The 20,940-nt window shown below is 43.7% G+C and overlaps 1 protein-coding gene across 2 annotated transcripts in view; it reads left to right on the top strand.

The window, feature by feature from the left end:
• The window catches only part of map1aa (microtubule-associated protein 1Aa), a 68,077-nt gene that overhangs the window by 30,101 nt on the left and 17,036 nt on the right, over positions 1-20,940 (top strand). The window contains exon 1 of one of the 2 annotated variants that reach the window (XM_055921789.1): positions 1,356-1,559. The exons of the other annotated variant lie outside the window; for it this stretch is intronic. The gene's annotated coding sequence lies outside the window, so the exon portion shown is untranslated. Of the gene's footprint in view, positions 1-1,355; positions 1,560-20,940 lie in introns of those variants that run through there. 2 annotated transcript variants of the gene reach the window in all.

Raw genomic sequence — 20,940 nt, 5'->3', positions numbered from 1 at the left:
ATATAAACAGGGTCAGGGCTCAGGGTAGATTGGATGTTTGGATATAAACAGGGTCAGGGCTCAGGGTAGATTGGATGTTTGGATATAAACAGGGTCAGGGCTCAGGGTAGATTGGATGTTTGGATATAAACAGGGTCAGGGCTCAGGGTAGATTGGATATTTGGATATAAACAGGGCCAGGGCTCAGGGTAGAATGATGTTTGGATATAAACAGGGTCAGGGCTCAGGGTAGATTGATGTTTGGATATAAACAGGCTCAGGGCTCAGGGTAGATTGATGTTTGGATATAAACAGGGCCAGGGCTCAGGGTAGATTGGATGTTTGGATATAAACAGGGCCAGGGCTCAGGGTAGATTGGCTGGTTGGATATAAACAGGGCCAGGGCTCAGGGTAGATTGGATGTTTGGATATAAACAGGCTCAGGGCTCAGGGTAGATTGGATGTTTGGATATAAACAGGGCCAGGGCTCAGGGTAGATTGGTCATCAAGCCTCAAAATATCTCCCAATCTTGTTTTCAGGTCCTTCAGTAGTTGTGTGTACCCACTCCAGCAGCTGATGCATACCAGCCATTTAGGGGTAATGAGAACGGTTGTGTCCCAAATCACACCCCATTCCTTATATAGTGCACTACTTTAGACCTGGTCAAAGTAGTGCACTGGTCAAAAGTAGTGCACTACATAGCTAGGGAATAGGGTGCGATTTGGGATGCATCCAAAGATTGTTAATCTGACAGGAAGTTGGAGAGCTGGTTTGTGAGGGGTTTCTGTGTCTGTCTCACACCCCCCCTCTACTCTCCATCCAGCCCAACATTTCATTGGCTGTATTGATCCAAGACTAACACACACACACACCAATACGCACACACAGACACATTTGCTCACTTGCGTGCACTCACTCATTTTATTGACTCCCCTTTAGATCTTGGACCTATGTTTGTTTCAGTGTGTTATAAAATGAGAGCCAGTACCACTAATGAGTTCCAGACTGTCATGTCCAAGACAAGACAGTGATGTTTAGTACATGGAAGGGAGGGACACCTTAACAGAAGTGTGTACTAAAAATGTGCCAGGACCTGGGCTAATCTCTGATGGCCAGATTCTGACTAAATTACTCTAGGTTTTAGTTCTGGGTTAACCAAGATTAGACACGGGCACACTGGGGCGTTGAGATATATAGCAATATACATTTAATGATATGCTCTGATCGAGCCCTAGATACGTGACAGATAAGAATGTATTCCTGAAAATACTGGCTAGTCAATAGCCACACTCCTCTCTCTGCCAGTGAAAAGGGTTAAATATCTGCTGGGGCACTGAGCTTGTCCCTGACCAGCGGCCCGAACACCGGCTCGGTTGTGTCAATGTTTTGCCATACCGTACAGCCTTCTATCGACAAATTCAATATTCTCATCCACCGAGGCGATTCTCTCACATTGGTGCCCCTCCCACTCACTCACTCACTCGCCCACAGCCCCACGCACACTCGAATGACACTACGAGATTTCTCACTCCCCGTTCGCTACCCTTCGTGCCGCGCGCTCTCCCCAGCATCACAGAAGGTATGTGTCAGTGGATTTTTTATTTTACCTCCATAGCCTATTTGTGTCATGTCATATTTCCGATGTTCTATAACTCGCGGAACTGCATGGTTCCTTCCTAAAAAAGGATTAGCCTACTGGACAGTAATGGTAGGCTAGTATATTCTGCATTGATTTGGATTGCGTGTCAGTGAAGATGCCTTGTGTTCTCTATTTGTACCGTCAAAATAAAATACAACAGAATAATATTTTGTAGTTTATTGTAGTAGTCTAAATTTGAAAAAGCAATCGCTACTCTGGCCCTGCGTGTAGAGACCGTGGAGGAATCCCGAATCCGATTGCATAGGAAAGGAAGGATTAACACATTTGGGTATTTGCCAGTTTGTTAATATTACACCCGGTTTTAAGAGCTAAAGGACTGTATGAAAAGCACAGACTGGGATGAAGCAGCTCTGTATGGAAATGTGAATGATAGCCTATTTCACATAACAGGTCGATTTTAAAAGGGATAAAACGATGACGATGTAGTTTAGGCTATGTGAAATATACCGATTTTGAAAAGCACAAAAACAGGCATATTCACCACCCTTATTAGACACGAGCACTACAATATGTCGAAGATGTTGGTCCACAGCATGATTAACGAAGTGTTTAAATATGGCGCTGTCTTGCGGGTAATTCGGACGAGAAGAATTGGGTGACCCAAATATCGATGCGATTTATCCAACCGTCTATAAACAGCGTATTTGCCGACCTGTAGGCCTAGGCAGCAGCGGAGTTTCATAACCAAAATAAAAACCGAATGGTCTATGAATCACAAACCGAAGTAACCCACTGTGCATCAAAATACAGTGTAGATGCTTCTTGACATGCTGTCATTCCTTTCATTCTACAGAAAGAATGTTACGTCAACACAGCAGCATATTTGTAGGTCTACACTACACGACAAGGCTACATGAATAGATCGATCTGTCTTTGAGTAGGACAGGGCGCTTTGAATGACACTCAAACGCAACAATCACAGTGAAAACAAGGATGTGCATGGCAGAAATGGTTTCATTCTAGGTCTGGTACTGTAGTTATAGAGTCTGGATAATACTTTAGTATATACTAACAATCATATCATTGTTATTATTGGAATTTAGACTGCATATCAATTCTGAATAGGCTTCTGAAACCATAAGAACGCAATAGTGTAAAAGGTCTATTTCCTAAAGGCAGAGATACACCTAAGGATCATACACCGCTGAGTCCATGTAGTCATATTCAATAAAATGAGAAGGCCTAGTTTATTGCATACATTTACACATTAAACCTTTTCTTGCTTTTAGTGGAATTACCTTTTTTGGACATACATGGTTCATATCAGCTATGGGTTCTTTCTCTCCTTAAGAGAACCGTCATCTCAGGCCTATCTCAGTGTCCAATAAGCAGATACCATGACAGAGAACATAGTAACCTCCATAGGTGTAGGATCTTAATTTGATCACTCTTTTGTCCTTGAGAATTTTCCTGCAGATGAACTTCATGATTTACATAAATTCACTGAAAACCTGCACTTACACATAGTATTGCACTTTTCATATAGCCTAATTTTGGCCAGCTAATAGCCTAACCCCAAATCAAATCAAATGTTATTTGTCACATACACATGGTTAGCAAATGTTAATGCGAGTGTAGCGAAATGCTTGTGCTTCTAGTTCCGACAATGCAGTAATAACCAACGAGTAATCTAACCTAACAATTTCACAACAGCTACCTTATACACACAAGTGTAAGGGGATGAAGAATATGTACATAAAGATATATGAATGAGTGATGGTACAGAACGGCATAGGCAAGATGCAGTAGATGGTATCGAGTACAGTATATAAAGTACATATGAGATGAGTAATATAGGGTATGTAAACATATTAAGTGGCATTGTTTAAAGTGGCTAGTGATACATGTATTACATAAAGATGGCAAGATGCAGTAGGTGGTATAGAGTACAGTATATACAGTACATTTGAGATGAGTAATGTAGGGTATGTAAACATATTAAGTGGCATTGTTTAAAGTGGCTAGTGATACATGTATTACATAAAGATGGCAAGATGCAGTAGGTGGTATAGAGTACAGTATATACATATGAGATGAGTAATGTAGGGTATGTAAACATTATATTAAGTGGCATTGTTTAAAGTGGCTAGTGATACATGTATTACATAAAGATGGCAAGATGCAGTAGGTGGTATAGAGTACAGTATATACATATGAGATGAGTAATGTAGGGTATGCAAACATTATATTAAGTGGCATTGTTTAAAGTGGCTAGTGATGCATGTATTACATAAAGATGGCAAGATGCAGTAGGTGGTATAGAGTACAGTATATACATACGAGATGAGTAATGTAGGGTATGTAAAACATTATATTAAGTGGCATTGTTTAAAGTGGCTAGTGATACATTTATTACATGTATGGCAGCAGGCACTCAATGTTAGTGGTGGCTGTTTAACAGTCTGATGGCCTTGAGATAGAAGCTGTTTTTCAGTCTCTCGGCCCCTGCTTTGATGCACCTGTACTGACCTCGCCTTCTGGATGATAGCGGGGTGAACAGGCAGTGGCTCGGATGGTTGTTGTCCTTGATGATCTTTATGGCCTTCCTGTGACATCGGGTGGTGTAGGTGTCCTGGAGGGCAGGTAGTTTGCCCCCGGTGATGCGTTGTGCAGAGCTCACTACCCTCTGGAGAGCCTTACGGTTGTGGGCGGAGCAGTTGCCGTACCAGGCGGTGATACAGCCTAACAGGATGCTCTCGATTGTGCATCAGTAAAAGTTTGTGAGTGCTTTTGGGGACAAGCCAAATTTATTCAGCCTCCTGAGGTTGAAGAGGCGCTGCTGCGCCTTTTTCACCATGCTGTCTGTGTGGGTGGACCAATTCAGTTTGTCCGTGATGTGTACGCCGAGGAACTTAAAACTTTCTACCCTCTCTACTACTGTCCCGTCGATGTGGATATGGGGGTGCTCCCTCTGCTGTTTCCTGAAGTCCACGATCATCTCCTTTGTTTTGTTGACGTTGAGTGTGAGGTTATTTTCCTGACACCACACTCCGAGGGCCCTCACCTCCTCCCTGTAGGCCGTCTCGTCGTTGTTGGTAATCAAGCCTACCACTGTAGTGTCTGTCTTCTGCAAACTTGATGATTAAGTTGGAGGCGTGTATGGCCACGCAGTCGTGGGTGAAAAGGGAGTACAGGAGAGGGCTCAGAACGCACCTTTGTGGGGCCCCAGTGTTGAGGATCAGCGGGGTGGAGATGTTGTTACCTACCCTCACCACCTGGGGACGGCCCGTCAGGAAGTCCAATACCCAGTTGCACAGGGCGGGGTCGAGACCCAGGGTCTCGAGCTTGATGACGAGTTTGGAGGGTACTATGGTGTTAAATGCTGAGCTGTAGTCAATGAGCAGCATTCTCACATAGGTATTCACCTTGTCCAGATGGGTTAGGGCAGTGTGCAGTGTGGTTGCGATTGCGTCGTCTGTGGACCTATTGGGGCGGTAAGCAAATTGGAGTAGGTCTAGGGTGTCAGGTAGGGTGGAGGTGATATGGTCCTTGACTAGTTTCTCAAAGCACTTCATGATGACGGAAGTGAGTGCTACGGGGCGGTAGTCGTTTAGCTCAGTTACCTTAGCTTTCTTGGGAACAGGAACAATGGTGGCCCTCTTGAAGCATGTGGGAACAGCAGACTGGGATAAGGATTGATTGAATATGTCCGTAAACACACCAGCCAGCTGGTCTGCGCATGCTCTTAGGACGCGGCTGGGTATGCCGTCTGGGCCTGCAGCCTTGCGAGGGTTAACACGTTTAAATGTTTTACTCACGTCGGCTGCAGTGGAGGAGAGTCCGCAGGTTTTGGTAGCGGGCCGTGTCAGTGGCACTGTATTGTCCTCAAAGCGAGCAAAGAAGTTGTTTAGTCTGTCTGGGAGCAAGACATCCTGGTCCGCGACGGTCCCATTTGGTGCCCTATATGAAAGCTATTAACTCTGAGTATGCCACACCTGTGACACTGGGTCAGTGTTTCATAGGATGCGTACCAAATGGCACCATATTCCCTAGTGCATCATCAAAAGAAGTGTACTACATAGGGAATAGGATGCCATTTGCCACACAGACATCATTTCAGTTCCAAAACCAAGATCTTTAAGGAGGGGCAAGATGTGCTAACTGGTTTTATATGTCTCATATTCAGAAACTTTGCAGCCTATCAACAGTTGTATTCTCTCTGTGCTATCCCACTAAGTGTCTTTCATGATATAAATGTCTGGTAAGTGCACTCTGACAAGAAAAATCATTGTAAACAGTATTGTAATCGCCAGCACAGCTGATGTCAATTGCTTGCTTCCAATATTTCCTGCTCCCTAAAAGCTGAGCTTTACATTTTCACCCTCTACAGGGAATTATCTTTTAAATTATCCTTAAATTATCCAAAAACCTGGTGATTGAGCAGACTCAGGGGTGATTTAATTGTACAAAAAAAGAGGTCATTTCTCATTTAAGACAGCATTTATACTGTGGAAATATATCGTACAGGTTATATCAATGGAAACCTCATATTACTTTTTAATTTGTCATTTATGTCATCCATTAATTACAACTTGTCTAATAAAGCGTGGCCATTCAAAAGGGAAAATAAAATTTCCCTGAACTGTCCACATATAAAATGTGTAACTAAATCGAGCCAATCGTGATTGAGTTATATAATCTATTTTCTAATCAAATTAAATTGTAGTCTAATCAAGTAGCATGGCAACAACATGAGATCAGCTCATCTGCTACTTTGTGGGTTTTTGGTTGAAATCAAGATGATTTTAGCATGCAGGTGCATGTAATCTCCTGTTAGTAGGGTTTAAAAGAAATCTGCGATAACACACAGCTTTGAATAAATTCTGCCTGTTGGTTGCAATTGCCTCGCTTAGTTTTCGTTGAGCGGTGATTAAGGTGAGATGTGTGGTTGTTACCCACAGCCTCTTCACACTGACGGTGTTTGAGTTATTGATCTCTTACAGATATTTATCTAATCAGGATTATCGACACTAAGTCTGTGTTTATTCCGTTTAAAGATGCACTATGCAGAAATCGTCCACCATTTCCTGTTTGCTAAAATTCTAATAGCAAGTATAGTAAATCATTGTACCTTCTGAGCCGCTGTGAAATATATTTTCAACAACGCAAAATATTGTACTTCCAGCTGTTTGAAACCGGTGTACAAATTCAAACATAAAAGATGCAAAAACAACACTTAAGAACAGGTAGCATAGAAATTGTACACATAGAATAGATATACCACTTCTTAGACTTGCTTTCAATAAGAATGCAGATCTATAACTCACATTTCTATGTTAATTTTGGTGGGTCGCCCAAAAAGTCACATATTGCAGCTTTAAGAATATAACAATTAGGGCTGGAATAATTACTTTATAATCCTGTAACAGACGGTTATGCATGAAGACCGTCATTAAAATAAAATAACCATCATGATGGCCGGGCATTCATGAGGATGAGTCTGTTTCTGCTGTAACATGAACTCTACAACGTGATGAAGCTTTGTTGCTCCTTGCTGAAACAAGCAAATTGTTGTAGAAAACAAGTCTTCGGCTGCCTAGGCGATGCCCCCCTCCCTGACGCAGCAGCACATGCAGTCACGAGCAGAGAAGAGGAGAAAATGTGCATGTTTTTGTTGTTGTTGCTATTTGAATGGTTATTACAGTGACCGGATCATTTGAGGAAAAGGAGATACCTAGTAGTTGTACAACTGAATGCATTCAACCGAAATGTGTCTTCCGCATTTAACCCAGCCATTCTGAATCAGAGAGTTGTGGGGAGCTGCCTTAATCAACGTCCATGTCATCGGTGCCCAGGGAACAGTTGTTGTTGGGGGTTAACTTGCCTTCGCTGACCAATTAGTTGACTCAAGTGTGTGAGTGCTGGGGGGGAGTACACTCCTTTGTTTACACTTGTAGTCCGTCATTGCTTTGCGTCCTAGTATGTGATTTCCCTGATAGTAGTCTCCCTGAGCTGTGTGTCCCTATAGGTTCTCCTGAGCCAGCTAGTTATATGACAGGGTGATGGAGCAGGGGTCTAATTGATTAAGCAGAGAACAGGAGAGAATGATCAGGTACTCTGAATTATTCTGCTCTATACTGCCACTAAGAGGTAGCCACACCTCTGGTAGTGTGACACTTAGTAGGGGGTAAACCCAATGACTGTATGGATCCACCCCCTCATTCTTTACCCCCATTCATCTCCCAACAACCCCCTATGGGCAGTGATGGACCCTCAGGTCCTCTGACTTGTCATATCAAGGGCATGCCGTTCATCAATGCTGCTAGTGTTATGATATAATATGTGACTGGAATATTAAGTATTTGAAAGGCATACCCACACACTGATATAGGGAATTTTAATGGGAATTTGACCTAATGTCCAGGGAATGTTTTTGGTTTGGTTTCGTGAGCATGTGAGATGTTTTGACCTATGCCTGGTTTTCTGAGTATTGTATTCATTCAGCCCATATTGTCATTGTCCTTAATGTTATCTGTACCATTTATTCAGAGTTATGTGAATCCTTCTCTGGAATGGCCGCAAGCAACGTTTCTCACCCACTCAACATTGCATGCAATGTGTGGTGAAGCAGAGTTCTAGGAGAATCATGCCCATGGAGTCAGAGAACATTACATACAGTACATTGGACATGGTCTAGTGTTGCCACTGCAGTACACACACACACACACACACACACACACACACACACACACACACACACACACACACACACACACACACACACACAAACTCACAAATGTAGACATACACAGAAATGTATATACACTGAGCATACCAAATATTAGGAACACCTTCCTAATTGAGTTGCATGCCCCTTTTGCCCTCAGAACAGCATGGACTCTACAAGGTGTCGAAAGCATTCCACAGGGATGCAGGCCCATGTTGACTCCAATGCTTCCCACAGTTGTGTCAATTTGGCTGGATGTCCTTTGGCTGGTAGACCATTCTTGATGCACATGGGAAATTGTTGAGCATGAAAAACCCAGCAGCGTTGCAGTTCTTGACACAAAACGCTGCGCTTGGCACCTTTTGTCTTGCCCATTCAACCTCTGAATGCACACTATAGACAATCCATGTCTCAATTGTCTCAAGGCTTAAAAAAATATTCTTTAACCTGTCTCCTCCCCTTCATCTACACTGGTTGGAGTGGATTTAACAAGTGACATCAATAAGGGATCATAGCTTTCACCTGGATTCACCTGGTCAGTCTATGTCATAGAAAGAGCAGGTATTCTTAATGTTTTGTATACTCAGTGTACAAATGCACACACACACATCCACTTGCCTTTTCTGCCAGGCCAAATGCTCACAGTTGACATCGCTCAGGTGGCATAAGAGCACATCAAGAGTTGCTGGACTCGACTCAGCGATGAGTGGGCAGAAAAATACATCTCTGCCAGCTAGCCAGGCAGCTTGTTACTGTAGTGCATCCCAAAAGGCGTCCTAATCCCTATAGTGCACTACTTTAGACCAGAGCCCTATGCCCCCTGTTCAATAGAGGTGCACTATAAAGAGAATAGAGTGTAATTTGAGACACAGCCTGAAGCTCTTCCATCACCCATCAGCCATCAGTCAGAGGCTGAGCTATCTCTTAGTGTAGGCCTCTCTCTCTCTCTCATCCCTTGTCGCCTTGTGGAGGGCCGTTGCTGACTCCCCCACCCGCCTTCCCATCACTCTTAGACATCTTACTTGTGTTTATCAAGTGGTGAGTCCATTGCTCTTCTAAAAAGAGAAGCTGGAGCCAGCAAAACGTTGTTTTGGTAACACATTCTTTTTTTGTCCATCAGCATGGCAGCAAAGACACAAAATGGCTTCCTGCCTGGCCTGTAATTTACCGAATGAATTAGGGCAATAATTAGCTAGAATGAGACTGATCATTTGCAGCTTTTATGAAAGGAATGTTATGCAAGTCTGACTTTGTAGAGTTCTTTCAGAATGATTGCATTGCTACTCAACCAATAGAAGACAGCTCGAATATAGACCTCTATCACCAACAAGGATATATGGCTGTTTTTTTAAGCAATTCTATACAATACTTAATTGCTAAATATTAGTTCAGCTTTTGTCACAGTAGAAAATGACACAATCTTTGCATGAATTATTTAGTAATAGAGCCCAGTGTCTTTCACATAAAGATATGTCTCGTTCACACTTTGACTTAGAAAAATAGCCTAAACTGCTTCCTTGGCTATATTCTATTATGTTTAGTCATCAAACACCTCTGGCAAACAACACACTGTCACATCAGAAAAGCCTTACACATGGCCTAGTGCAGTCACCCTGTGCTCACCCTCCAGTTCCTGAAAATAAAATAAATATCTGCTCACTATTTGGCTCATTTCAGGAATAGAGTACCTTTTATAAAATAACTATTTATTTCACCCAATTTTAACATTCTGTCATGGAGAGCGCATGTTCAACTTCATAAAAACATTTCCATCTCAAGAGGTTAAATGAAGAAAATGACTATTAAAAGTGACTATGAAAGTGATAGGGGTGAACGTAACAAGGTTGAATTTAATCAGTCATAACTTCCCTTGTGATGCGACGTAAAGAATGTTGCAAATGCCGCTGTCCATGGTTCTGAAAGTGAGAGGAGCAATATCTAATGAGGGGCATTTTGTTATTTACAATAAAAGTACTCATGTTAGGATTGAGGAATAAACTAATTCAGAAACCTTAAGCTGCCCTCGTAAAGCAATTTATCTGGATCCCACAAATGATGATAATCATTTTTAATGGACTTCAGCTGCGCAGGTAATGCAGTTTTGAGGGATTAAATGTTTACCTGCTAGAAAGCCAGCTATTGCTCTTTGGGGATGGATTAGGAAGAGTTTGGCACTGAGCTTTACAGCTCTGGATATACAGCAGTATGGCTGTGTCTTTCAATCAGAAAAAAAGATTGAATCTCCAACCCACTAATCTGGCCAACCCAGAACTAAAATCTTGCGCCAGCTACATGATTTCGTTCTGGGGGGGGTGACATATTACAAAAGATACTAGAACAAGCAGCAGAAGCAGGGCCTTAGCACCACCCCCTCTCTCTGCATGTTTCTGGAAAATCTATGGACCAAGTGTCCCCTTCCCTTCCGAAATTCTAAATTGTGATTTGTCCAAATGATCAGTGACGAAAATCCAGCGGAACAATGTTCCTCGTTAGTTGTCGCATCCCACAATCTGTTGAAAGACGCTAAAATATGCTACGTGTGTCTGTCCACGAGAGATCACCAACCCAAAAACATACTGGCAGTGGCATAAGTAGGCTATGGTAGATATGCAGGTAACTTCCAAAATAAAGTAAACACTTGAGTAAATGAGGGATGCAAAGTATATTGAAAGCAGGTGCTTCGATACAGGTGTGGTTCCTGAGTTAATTAAGCAATTTAAACATCCCATGTGTCATGTAAAAAAATGCACAGTTGATCATTATTTTGGCTACCATGTCTAGAAGAAGACATCTCAGTGACTTTAAAAGAGGGGTCTCAAAGGAGTATAGGGGGTTTAAAGGGTGTGTGTCTCAGTCACCAGATCTCAACCCAAATGAACACTTATGGGAGATTATGAATCAGTGCCTGAGATAGCGTTTTACATCACCATCAACAAAACACCAAAATTAAGGAATTTCTTGTGGAAGAACAGTGTCGTATCCTTCCAATAGAGTTCCAGACACTTGTAGAATCTATGCCAAGGCACACTGAAGCTGTTCTGTTGGCTCGTTGTGGCCCAACGCCCTATTAAGACACTTTGTGGGCCATTTTGGGTTTACTACCTTTTTATTTGGGCATTTTTATTGTACAGAAATGTGGTGGGTACTCTCTTCGTTCGCTGGACTTTATCCTGCTAACTGTTCCAAATGTCCGAACTGAATTTGGTAAAATGGCTTTTATGTACTCTGCGCCATCGTCTTGGAACGCCTTACAAAATACTTTTAAACTGGAAGAACTTGTCCCGATTAGTATTTCTAAATCACTGATGAATGATCTTGAGACTGATTCCCTGACCTGTCAATGTTTTTAATTTGCTGTTTTTGATTTTGTTATACTCTTGTGAATTCTATGGTTTTTACTAGATTACTTGTAGTTTTTCATGTTGTCTGTCTGTAATTTTTGTAATGACTTGGTGCTGCCTATCTTGGCCAGGACGCTCTTGAAAAATATATTTTAAATCTCAATTAGCCCTTCCTGGTTAAATAAAGGTTAAATAAAAATAAATAAAACATTTTGGTGTTTCCTTTATTCTGGCTGTTACCTGTATTTTAGGTTGTATAAGACCTAAGCTATATATTATTGTTACACTGTCCATATCATATGTCATGATGTCACAACACAGTGAGCGGAGGAATAGAATCATGCATATACAGTTAATCAAAACATTGTTCTCATGTAAGTATTTTAGTGGGCGTGTTGACACCAATAGTTCACATTCTTGGTTGTTGTTATGAAATGTTTTGGAGAAATGTTTGACTCTGCACCATACGCACACACGCACACACACACACACACACACACACACACACACACACACACACACACACACACACACACACACACACACACACACACACACACACACACACACACACACACACACACACACACACACACACACACACACACACCCTCAGAGTGTGTTTACTATACAGTGTTAGTAGGGTGTTAGCTGGACAATAGGATCAGCTCTGAGCCTGACACCATTCTAATTAGACCCTCAGTACGTCCCAAATGGCACCCTATTCCATACATAGTGCACTACTTTTGACCAGAGCTCTATGGCCCATGTTAAAAGTAGTGCACTATATAGGGGATAGGGTGTAATTTGGACGGAGACATGTTTTTCCAGGGCCACAAGAGGCTTCGGCCTATAGAATGGACCCACTACTACCCACCCCATATTTACATATATTTTATTTAACAGATGCTCTCTTCCAGAGTGAGTTATCAAGCTACGGAAGGATGAAAGCATCTGCTAAACATAGTAAAGCGTTTCAACGGAGTAATAAAAGCATGAAAGTATTCACCTGTAGAACAAATACTGTTGTACTCCATCTAACGGTTGTACTCCTTGCTTTACTATAATGCTCTGGGTGACAGTTACCCACATGGACAGATCTATGATCAACTTACTCTTCCACAATCCCAACCTTAACCAGTAGATGGGACAATTGAAAGCTGACCACAGATCAGCAGACAGATGTAGGATCTTAATTTGATCACTCTTTTGTTGTTGAGAAGTTTCCTTGCAAACTTATAGTGTATTTTAATTAAAAAAATGCTTCTAAAGTTTGTTATTTCGACTTTGAAATGTCAGACTTGATATGCCCCAAAGAAAAACGTATCAACCCTTACAAAAATGTGCATTATTTATAATCCACATAATAATTCAAATTTCCTGTTGCTGCAGGATTATTTCCCTGCTGTGGCAAACTAGCTGAAATTAAGATCCTACATCTGTATAGGGGTTACTTCATCCTACCCCTTTAATATCAGACCGAATATCAGAGCCTGAAGAATGTGTTTGATGGGCTGTGTGAGTCTGTATGCTCCCTTCCTCCCTTCATTGAAGTAATCACGTACTAAACATGGTTTTACAGGTGAACGCAAGGGCTTCACCACAGATTTCACCTGTCCAGTCCTTTCTAGTCAGTGGTTATGTCAAAGAAGGGAGGAAGGAAGGATACACTTTCAAATAATGTGGCTGTCTCTGCAGGCTGGTGTGGGGGCGAGACCTGGGTTCGTATTCTATTTGAAATCTTTTGCTCTAGCCTGCCTAGGTGCCAGGTGGGCAGGTATAGCAGTTCTGGGACTATTCTATTGGTCCATTAAGCCAGACAAGGTCAAAGAAGCATAGATAACGTATCTGAAATTATTTTAAATAGAATCTGAACCCAGGCCTGGTGTGGGCTCACAGGCCCATTTTCCATGAAGAGGAAGAGGATTAGCTGGAGATTGTCCTTGGACATGATAATTATTGGGTTGGAAATGTTAATTAGTCTTTTGGACTAATCAGAGCATGACATCTTTCAGTAGCCCTTCACACCCGTATACGGGTTCAAAATGGCAGATTTGGAACATAGTGGCTGTACAGAGCTCAGGCTCAGGCTCTGTACGTGTTTTGACTGACTGCTGTTCTGAATTTGAGCACCGCGCCTCCCGCTAATTGGGCAACTTTTTATTGTCTGTGTGAGGGTAAATGCTGTAAATTAAGAGGACTCTACGTATTTTTGAAAGATGAAACGTTGAGGATTATAATAAATACCGCTTTGATGTCATACAGTCCAAATGTGCACTTCACATTTCCAAATAAAAAAACTAATGCCATATACAGTGTCAACGTTTATAATCACTATGTTTGATGTTCAGTTACAAGATGACATGGCATCATACCCTGGGTTGTTCTGAACAGAACGAACCAATGTTTGTTTATTGTGAGAGAAAAAAATGCAGCAGAACACACACCTGAATGCACTCATGACATGATTTCGTTATCAACAAAATTCGGCGGAAAGTAAAGAAAATGTAAAATGCCCATAAAATTAACAGTGTGATGTTTGGATTCAGTCTCGTGTCAGGTGAACTATTGTGTACTCACCTTTGGTCTAATCATTTCCCCATCATCTCCAAACTGTTCCCTTTCAATTGCTACCATGGTTATACATTTGCTTTTCATATTTCTTCTGGTAACAAAGATTTCAATTTAGCCCTATCCATATAGGTAATTCCCACGAGTGTAAAAGGTTAAGGTGGTGTGATGTTCAGTATGATGTTATTATGATTTTAAGCAGGTCTTTTTTTTTTTGCATTATATAAGTGTTCTCCTCAGTAAGCATATTTTTTTGTCTCTCAGATGTTTTGGCAATCAGCATATCAAGTAGATCCAGCTGGGGGAGGAAGTTGAATGTTAATGTTTGAAAAGCGTGACATTAATATTCAGACAGTCAGCTCAGCCTCAGTGCCTGTTGAATCTCAGTCAGAGGCACTTCTGACACAAAGGAAAGAAGAGGGAGACAGTGGTCATCTCAGCTGAATTCCTTACAGCCAACAGGGCCATTGTCAGGCTTCTCTGCCTCCCCTGCCGCCAAGCCGAGAGAAAATGGAAACCGGCATTTGAAAGGATTTAGAACTAGGGCTGTTGCGGTGGCCGTATTACCGCCACACTGGCAGTCATGAGTCATGACCGCAGTAAAATTCCACGTGACTGTTGAGTCACGGTAATTTCCTCTTATGCATTCTGGACATGCGTTGGTAGTACCCAACTTGCTAATTACCGTCAGGTCGCTAATGGCCTGGTACTCAGGACTCTATTGTCCCTCCATCAGGTCCTAATGGCCTGGTACTCAGGGCTCTATTGTCTGGTACTCAGGGCTCTATTGTCCCTCCATCAGGTCCTAATGGCCTGGTACTCAGGGCTCTATTGTCCCTCCATCAGGTCCTAATGGCCTGGTACTCAGGACTCTATTGTCCCTCCATCAGGTCCTAATGGCCTGGTACTCAGGGCTCTATTGTCTGGTACTCAGGGCTCTATTGTCCCTCCATCAGGTCCTAATGGCCTGGTACTCAGGACTCTATTGTCCCTCCATCAGGTCCTAATGGCCTGGTACTCAAGACTCTATTGTCCCTCCATCAGGTCCTAATGGCCTGGTACTCAGGGCTCTATTGTCTGGTACTCAGGGCTCTATTGTCCCTCCATCAGGTCCTAATGGCTTGGTACTCAGGGCTCTATTTTCCCTCCATCAGGTCCTAATGGCCTGGTTCTCCGGGCTCTATTCCCCCTCCAGCAGGTCCTAATGGCCTGGTTCAGAGGGCTCTATTGTGCCTCCATCAGGTCTTTATGGCCTGGTACTCAGGGCTCTATTGTCCCTCTACCCACCTCTAACGACTCTGACATCAATGCAAATGCAATTCAGAATCACATCAAACACTTGTCATCACAATAGTATTTTACTTATAAAAGTCACCTCGCTGTGATTGATCAGTTTGAAGAAAGAAGTTCAGTAACGGGTTGAAACTGAGAGGAAAACATGGTCGTTGTGGACGCTGTTTCAAAGCCTAACTAAATGAAATGGACAGTGCTTTCTAAATTGATGATTTATTCAAAACACACATATTAGAGCTTATACTATCTATGAGCCCGGGGAAAAAACGGAATTAAAATAATGATTATGCCGTTATACAATACATAGCCTACCGCATATTATGCACTGCAGAAAAACATTAAAAAAAACTGATTTAAGATGTCATTGGTACATAATTGGTCTAGCATACTCCAAAATGAAACAAATTCTAGTAATCACCTTTGAGTGTGGACTGTATTATTATGCATACTGGATGGACCTTGTGTTACACTCCAAACCTTCTATCCATGAGTCTGGGAGAGAACGTATAGGCCTAAGCGATGCTGTTGGTTCATTGATTGTGCAGGGCGGCTTACAGAGTTAGCCTACAATTATAGTTCATTTGTATTTGGTTTTGAGTAGCCTAGTAATAGGGAATTTTTTATAATTTCATAATTAATTGGCTGAAACATTATCTTTAGCTACAGAATATCTCACCACCGTGTGTTTCCATCTCCTTCATTCCTGTCACGGATCCCTCCTGAACTGTGTCATTACGCACACCTGGTCCCAATTTCCCTGACTGTAATTGTATAAATGTGCCCTTTGGTTTCCATTGGGCTGTCGATTATTGTTCCAAAGTCCGTTGTGCCTGTGAGTAACTGTGCCTTGCTGTTTGGCTTTCGTGCCGCTTGTTTTGCGCAGATGATCACGGGTCTCGTCCGAGGTACTCCTTGCTCTTTGGGTCTCAACCCTGTGTTTTGTATACGTGTTTGTTTGGTCTTCGTCCCCGTGCTTTTACATGGCACGCTGTAATGTGGGTGAAATTTTAAAAACTATTACGCATTCCTGCGCCTGTCTCCCGATCCTTCACCCAACGTGACAATTCCTTCCTCGAGCACGCAGAGAGAGGGTCTGTCAACAGTTTAATGAAATATGTTTCATTGTGAAAACATGTTACTTTTGATGTTCACGAACAGATTTAACTTGGTTTCCCAAATTAAGCACTGGGTAGTTGCAGTAACATGGTTGGCGAGCCCATGGCATACAGAGTTTGGGTAGAATATCACCTGAACCATCCCTCTGATTTGATTACAGCAAAAACATTCCACTACCACTGCATTGGTTGACATGGCTGACCAGTGGTTCAATGCTATGGATAATGGCAGGTATGTGGGTGTACTATTTTTAGATTTCAGTGCAGCATTTCATTTCATTTAGTGGATCATGAAATACTTTTGACAAGATTATTGCATTATGGGTTTAGGGAGGCAGCATTGAATTGGGTACAGTCATATCTAACTAACAGGAAACAGTTCACCTATTTAACAATGGGTCGTTTTCTTCCCCTCATGCTTTAAACTGTGGAATACCGCAGGGCAGCTGCCTTGGGCCACTTCTTTACTTAATATATACCAACGACCTTCCTTATGCCTTATCTCAGGCTACTATATTTGCAGATGATACAACAATTTATACAGCAAGACAATCGGTTCAACAGGTACAGCAAGCTCTATAAGTAGATATGGGAAATATCAGGGAGTGGGTTTGCTGGAACAAACTAGTTTTGAACGTCAAGAAAACCAAAGTTATGTTGGTCTGTTCCACCAGGGAAAGGCCAACACAACATGGGATGCAAATAAGTATGGGGGGAGTACAAATTGAGGAAGTGGCAGAAACCAAACTACTAGGGGTGCAGCTAGACAACTGCTTATCATGGTCGTCTCTAATAACTAATCTATGTAAAAATATATATATATATATGCATGCATGATCAGAAGGATAGCTAAATATTTACCGGGAAAGATTCTTAAGCAAATAACCCAAGCATTAATTGGGAGTCAGGTGACCACTGTTCTGTGGTCTGGGGAAATGCATCAGCAAGTGAAATTAGGAGGCTGCAGATTGCACAGAATAAAGCAGCAAGGATTGCTTTAAGGTGGAGATATGATTATTCTGTTGTAGTCATGCACAATGCTCTTGGGTGGTCATTAATCAAGAAGATAGTACAAAAAAAACATGTTTCTTTCCCCCATTTAAAACGGCCATTTTAAACGGCCAAACTCCATTCACAACAGTATTCAGTTGGTAAGAGACAGACAATACTAGGAATAGATTGTCCATCATCTACTGTATGTGTTATCCCAGGAGAAATGAGAAGCGGGCAAAATAACATTTAGATTCAGAGCAATAAAGAAATGGAAGAATTTATCTGAGCAAACCAGAAACGTTTCAATATATAAATTCAAACAATACTTTAGAACCATATAATACATTGGAAGGTTGTGCAGCACCATGGTAGATGAAGGAACCAATCTATCTTATCAGACTGTTAGAGTATTTATCTGGTCAATATGGCAGGGTATTATGTCTGCTGTTTGTAACAGTTTGTTATATGAGAAAATGTGATTGTATTATAAATTGTATTTTAATGTTCGAGGACTCTTGGAAGATTAGTCCGAATGAGGACTAAAAGAGATCCAAATCAAATCTCTGCTGTGTCTGTGGATTATATTGTTGGACATTTCTATCTCTGTGTTGTCTTCATTCTCAATGTCAGTGGGTGAGAGTGCTTTTACGAGATCAGGAAGTGATGCTATTGTGCACTTTCTATTATTCTCTGTGAAGAAGACACATCTGGAGGTCATATAGTGGCCGAGCTATCCTGGTGATTTTCAAGTTGATTGTAGTGATAAGGTTGATCCTCTCAGATACAGGGCCTCGCTCACTGAATGAATCCCCTGGGCAGAATAACAGACAGGGAATGTTATAGACCCTAAGTAGGTAAGGAAAAGGCTCAAAGCATGATTGTGTTTCCTCATGCAGCTTAACCTCTTGGACCCCTGGTATGTCCCTTGTAACAGAAGACACAACAGGAATGAAGCAGCTTTTTAGAAATAGTGAATACATTTAGCCTCTATATACTGTACCTTGAGTTAGTGAGCCCTTTGTATCAGAAAAAGGTGTGTGTGTGGGTGCATGTGTATTTGTGTAAGGTGGGTGCGTAATACTGCGTATGTGATTTAAACATTTTACCAGTTAACTCAATCCCCAAAGATATTGCCACTCATAGTCAAAAATTGTAGGTTATTGTATCCAGCGTTAGTGTATTTGTAACAGTCCTGACCTGTTTTATGTTGTTTTTTATGTGTTTATGGTCAGGGCATGTGTTTTGGGTGGGCAGTCTATGTTATCTGTTTCTATGTTGGTTTTGGGTTACCTGGTATGGCTCTTGATTAGAGGCAGGTGGTTTGCGTTTTCCTCTAATTAAGAGTCATATTTAGGTAGGGCGTTCTCACTGTTTGTTTGTGGGTGATTGTCTCCTGTGATGTCTCTCGTGTTGTCGATGTATATTCACATACGGGACTGTTTGGCTGTTCGTGCGTTTTGATGTAACGTTCCTGTCCGTGAGTTTACGTTTAGTGATGTGAGTTTATGTTCAGGTTTCGTTCTACGTCGTTTTCTTATTTTGTAAGTTTGATAAAGTGTTTGTTTTCGTGTTGCCATCTTCATCGTTGTTTGAAATAAAAAGATGGCTTATTTCCCGCAAGCTGCATTTTGGTCTGAAGATCCTTCTCTCCTCACCTCGTCCGAGGATGAGGAGAGCGACAGCCTTAACAGAATCACCCACCACGCTAAGACCAAGCGGTATGGGAATGCTCTACGGAGCAACAAGGACTCCTGGACTTGGGAGGAGATCCTGGACGGTAGAGGACCTTGGGCTCAACCAGGGGAATATCGCCGTCCAAAGGAGGAGTTGGAAGCAGCGAAGGCTGAGAGGCGCTGGTATGAGGAGGCAGCGCGACGACGCGGTTGGGAGCCCGTGAGTCAGACCAAAAAATTTCTTGGGGGGGGGCACACGAGGAGTGTGGCAAAGCCGGGTAGGATACCCGAGCCAACTCCCCATGCTTACCGTGGAGGTAGAAGGCGTCGTACTGGTAAGACACCGTGTTATGCGGTAAAGCGCACGGTGTCCCCAGTACGCGTGCTTAGCCCAGTGCGGGCTATTCCACCTTGCCGCACTGGGAGGGCTAGGTTGGGCATCGAGCCGGATGTCATGAAGCCGGCCCAACGTATCTGGCCTCCAGTACGTCTCCTCGGGCCGGCGTACATGGCACCAGCCTTACAGGTGGTGTCCCCGGTTCGCCTGCATAGGCCAGTGCGGGCTATTCCACCTCGCTGCACTGGCAGGGCTACGGGGATCATTCAACCTGGTGGGGTTGGGGAGGCTCGGTGCTCAAGAGCACGTGTCCTCCTTCACGGTCCGGTAGACCCGGTGCCACCTCCATGTACCAGTCCTCCGGTGGCAGCCCCCCGTACCAGGCTGTCTCTCCGGGTTCTCTCTCCTGCTGTTTCCTCCTCTCCAGCGCAGCCAGTGCCTAGACCACGCACCAGGCTGTCTCTCCTTCTCCTCCCTACAGAGCCATCCGTCTCCCCAGCGCCATCTGAGCCATCCGTCTCCCCAGCGCCATCTGAGCCATCCGTCTCCCCAGCGCCGTCTGAGCCATCCGTCTGCCATGAGCCTGCAAAGCCGCCCGTCTGTCATGAGCCTGCAAAGCCGCCCGTCTGTCATGAGCCTGCAAAGCCGCCCGTCTGCCATGAGCCGCTAGAGCCGTCCGCCAGACAGGAGCCGCTAGAGCCGCCCGCCAGACAGGAGCCGCTAGAGCCGCCCGCCAGACAGGATCTGCCAGAGCCGCCCGCCAGACAGGATCTGCCAGAGCCGCCAACCAGACAGGATCTGCCAGAGCCGCCAACCAGACAGGATCTGCCAGAGCCGCCAACCAGACAGGATCTGCCAGAGCCGCCAACCAGACAGGATCTGCCAGAGCCGTCCTGCCATGACCAGCCAGAGCCGTCCTGCCATGACCAGCCAGAGCCGTCCTGCCATGACCAGCCAGAGCCGTCCTGCCATGACCAGCCAGAGCCGTCCTGCCATGACCAGCCAGAGCCGTCCTGCCATGACCAGCCAGAGCCGTCCAGCCAGGACCAGCCAGAGCCGTCCAGCCAGGACCTGCCAGAGCCGTCCAGCCAGGACCTGCCAGAGCCGTCCAGCCAGGACCTGCCAGAGCCGTCCAGCCAGGACCTGCCAGAGCCGTCCAGCCAGGACCTGCCAGAGCCGTCCAGCCAGGACCTGCCAGAGCCGTCCTGCTATGACCTGCTAGAGCCGTCCAGCCGGGACCTGCCAGAGCCGTCCAGCCGGGACCTGCCAGAGCCGTCCAGCCGGGACCTGCCAGAGCCGTCCAGCCAGGA

The sequence above is a fragment of the Salvelinus fontinalis genome, chromosome 4, assembly GCF_029448725.1.
Source record: "Salvelinus fontinalis isolate EN_2023a chromosome 4, ASM2944872v1, whole genome shotgun sequence".
Taxonomy (NCBI): domain Eukaryota; kingdom Metazoa; phylum Chordata; class Actinopteri; order Salmoniformes; family Salmonidae; genus Salvelinus; species Salvelinus fontinalis.
The sequence above is the reverse complement of the archived record's forward strand: the minus strand, read 5'-3'. Positions and strand labels throughout refer to the sequence as shown.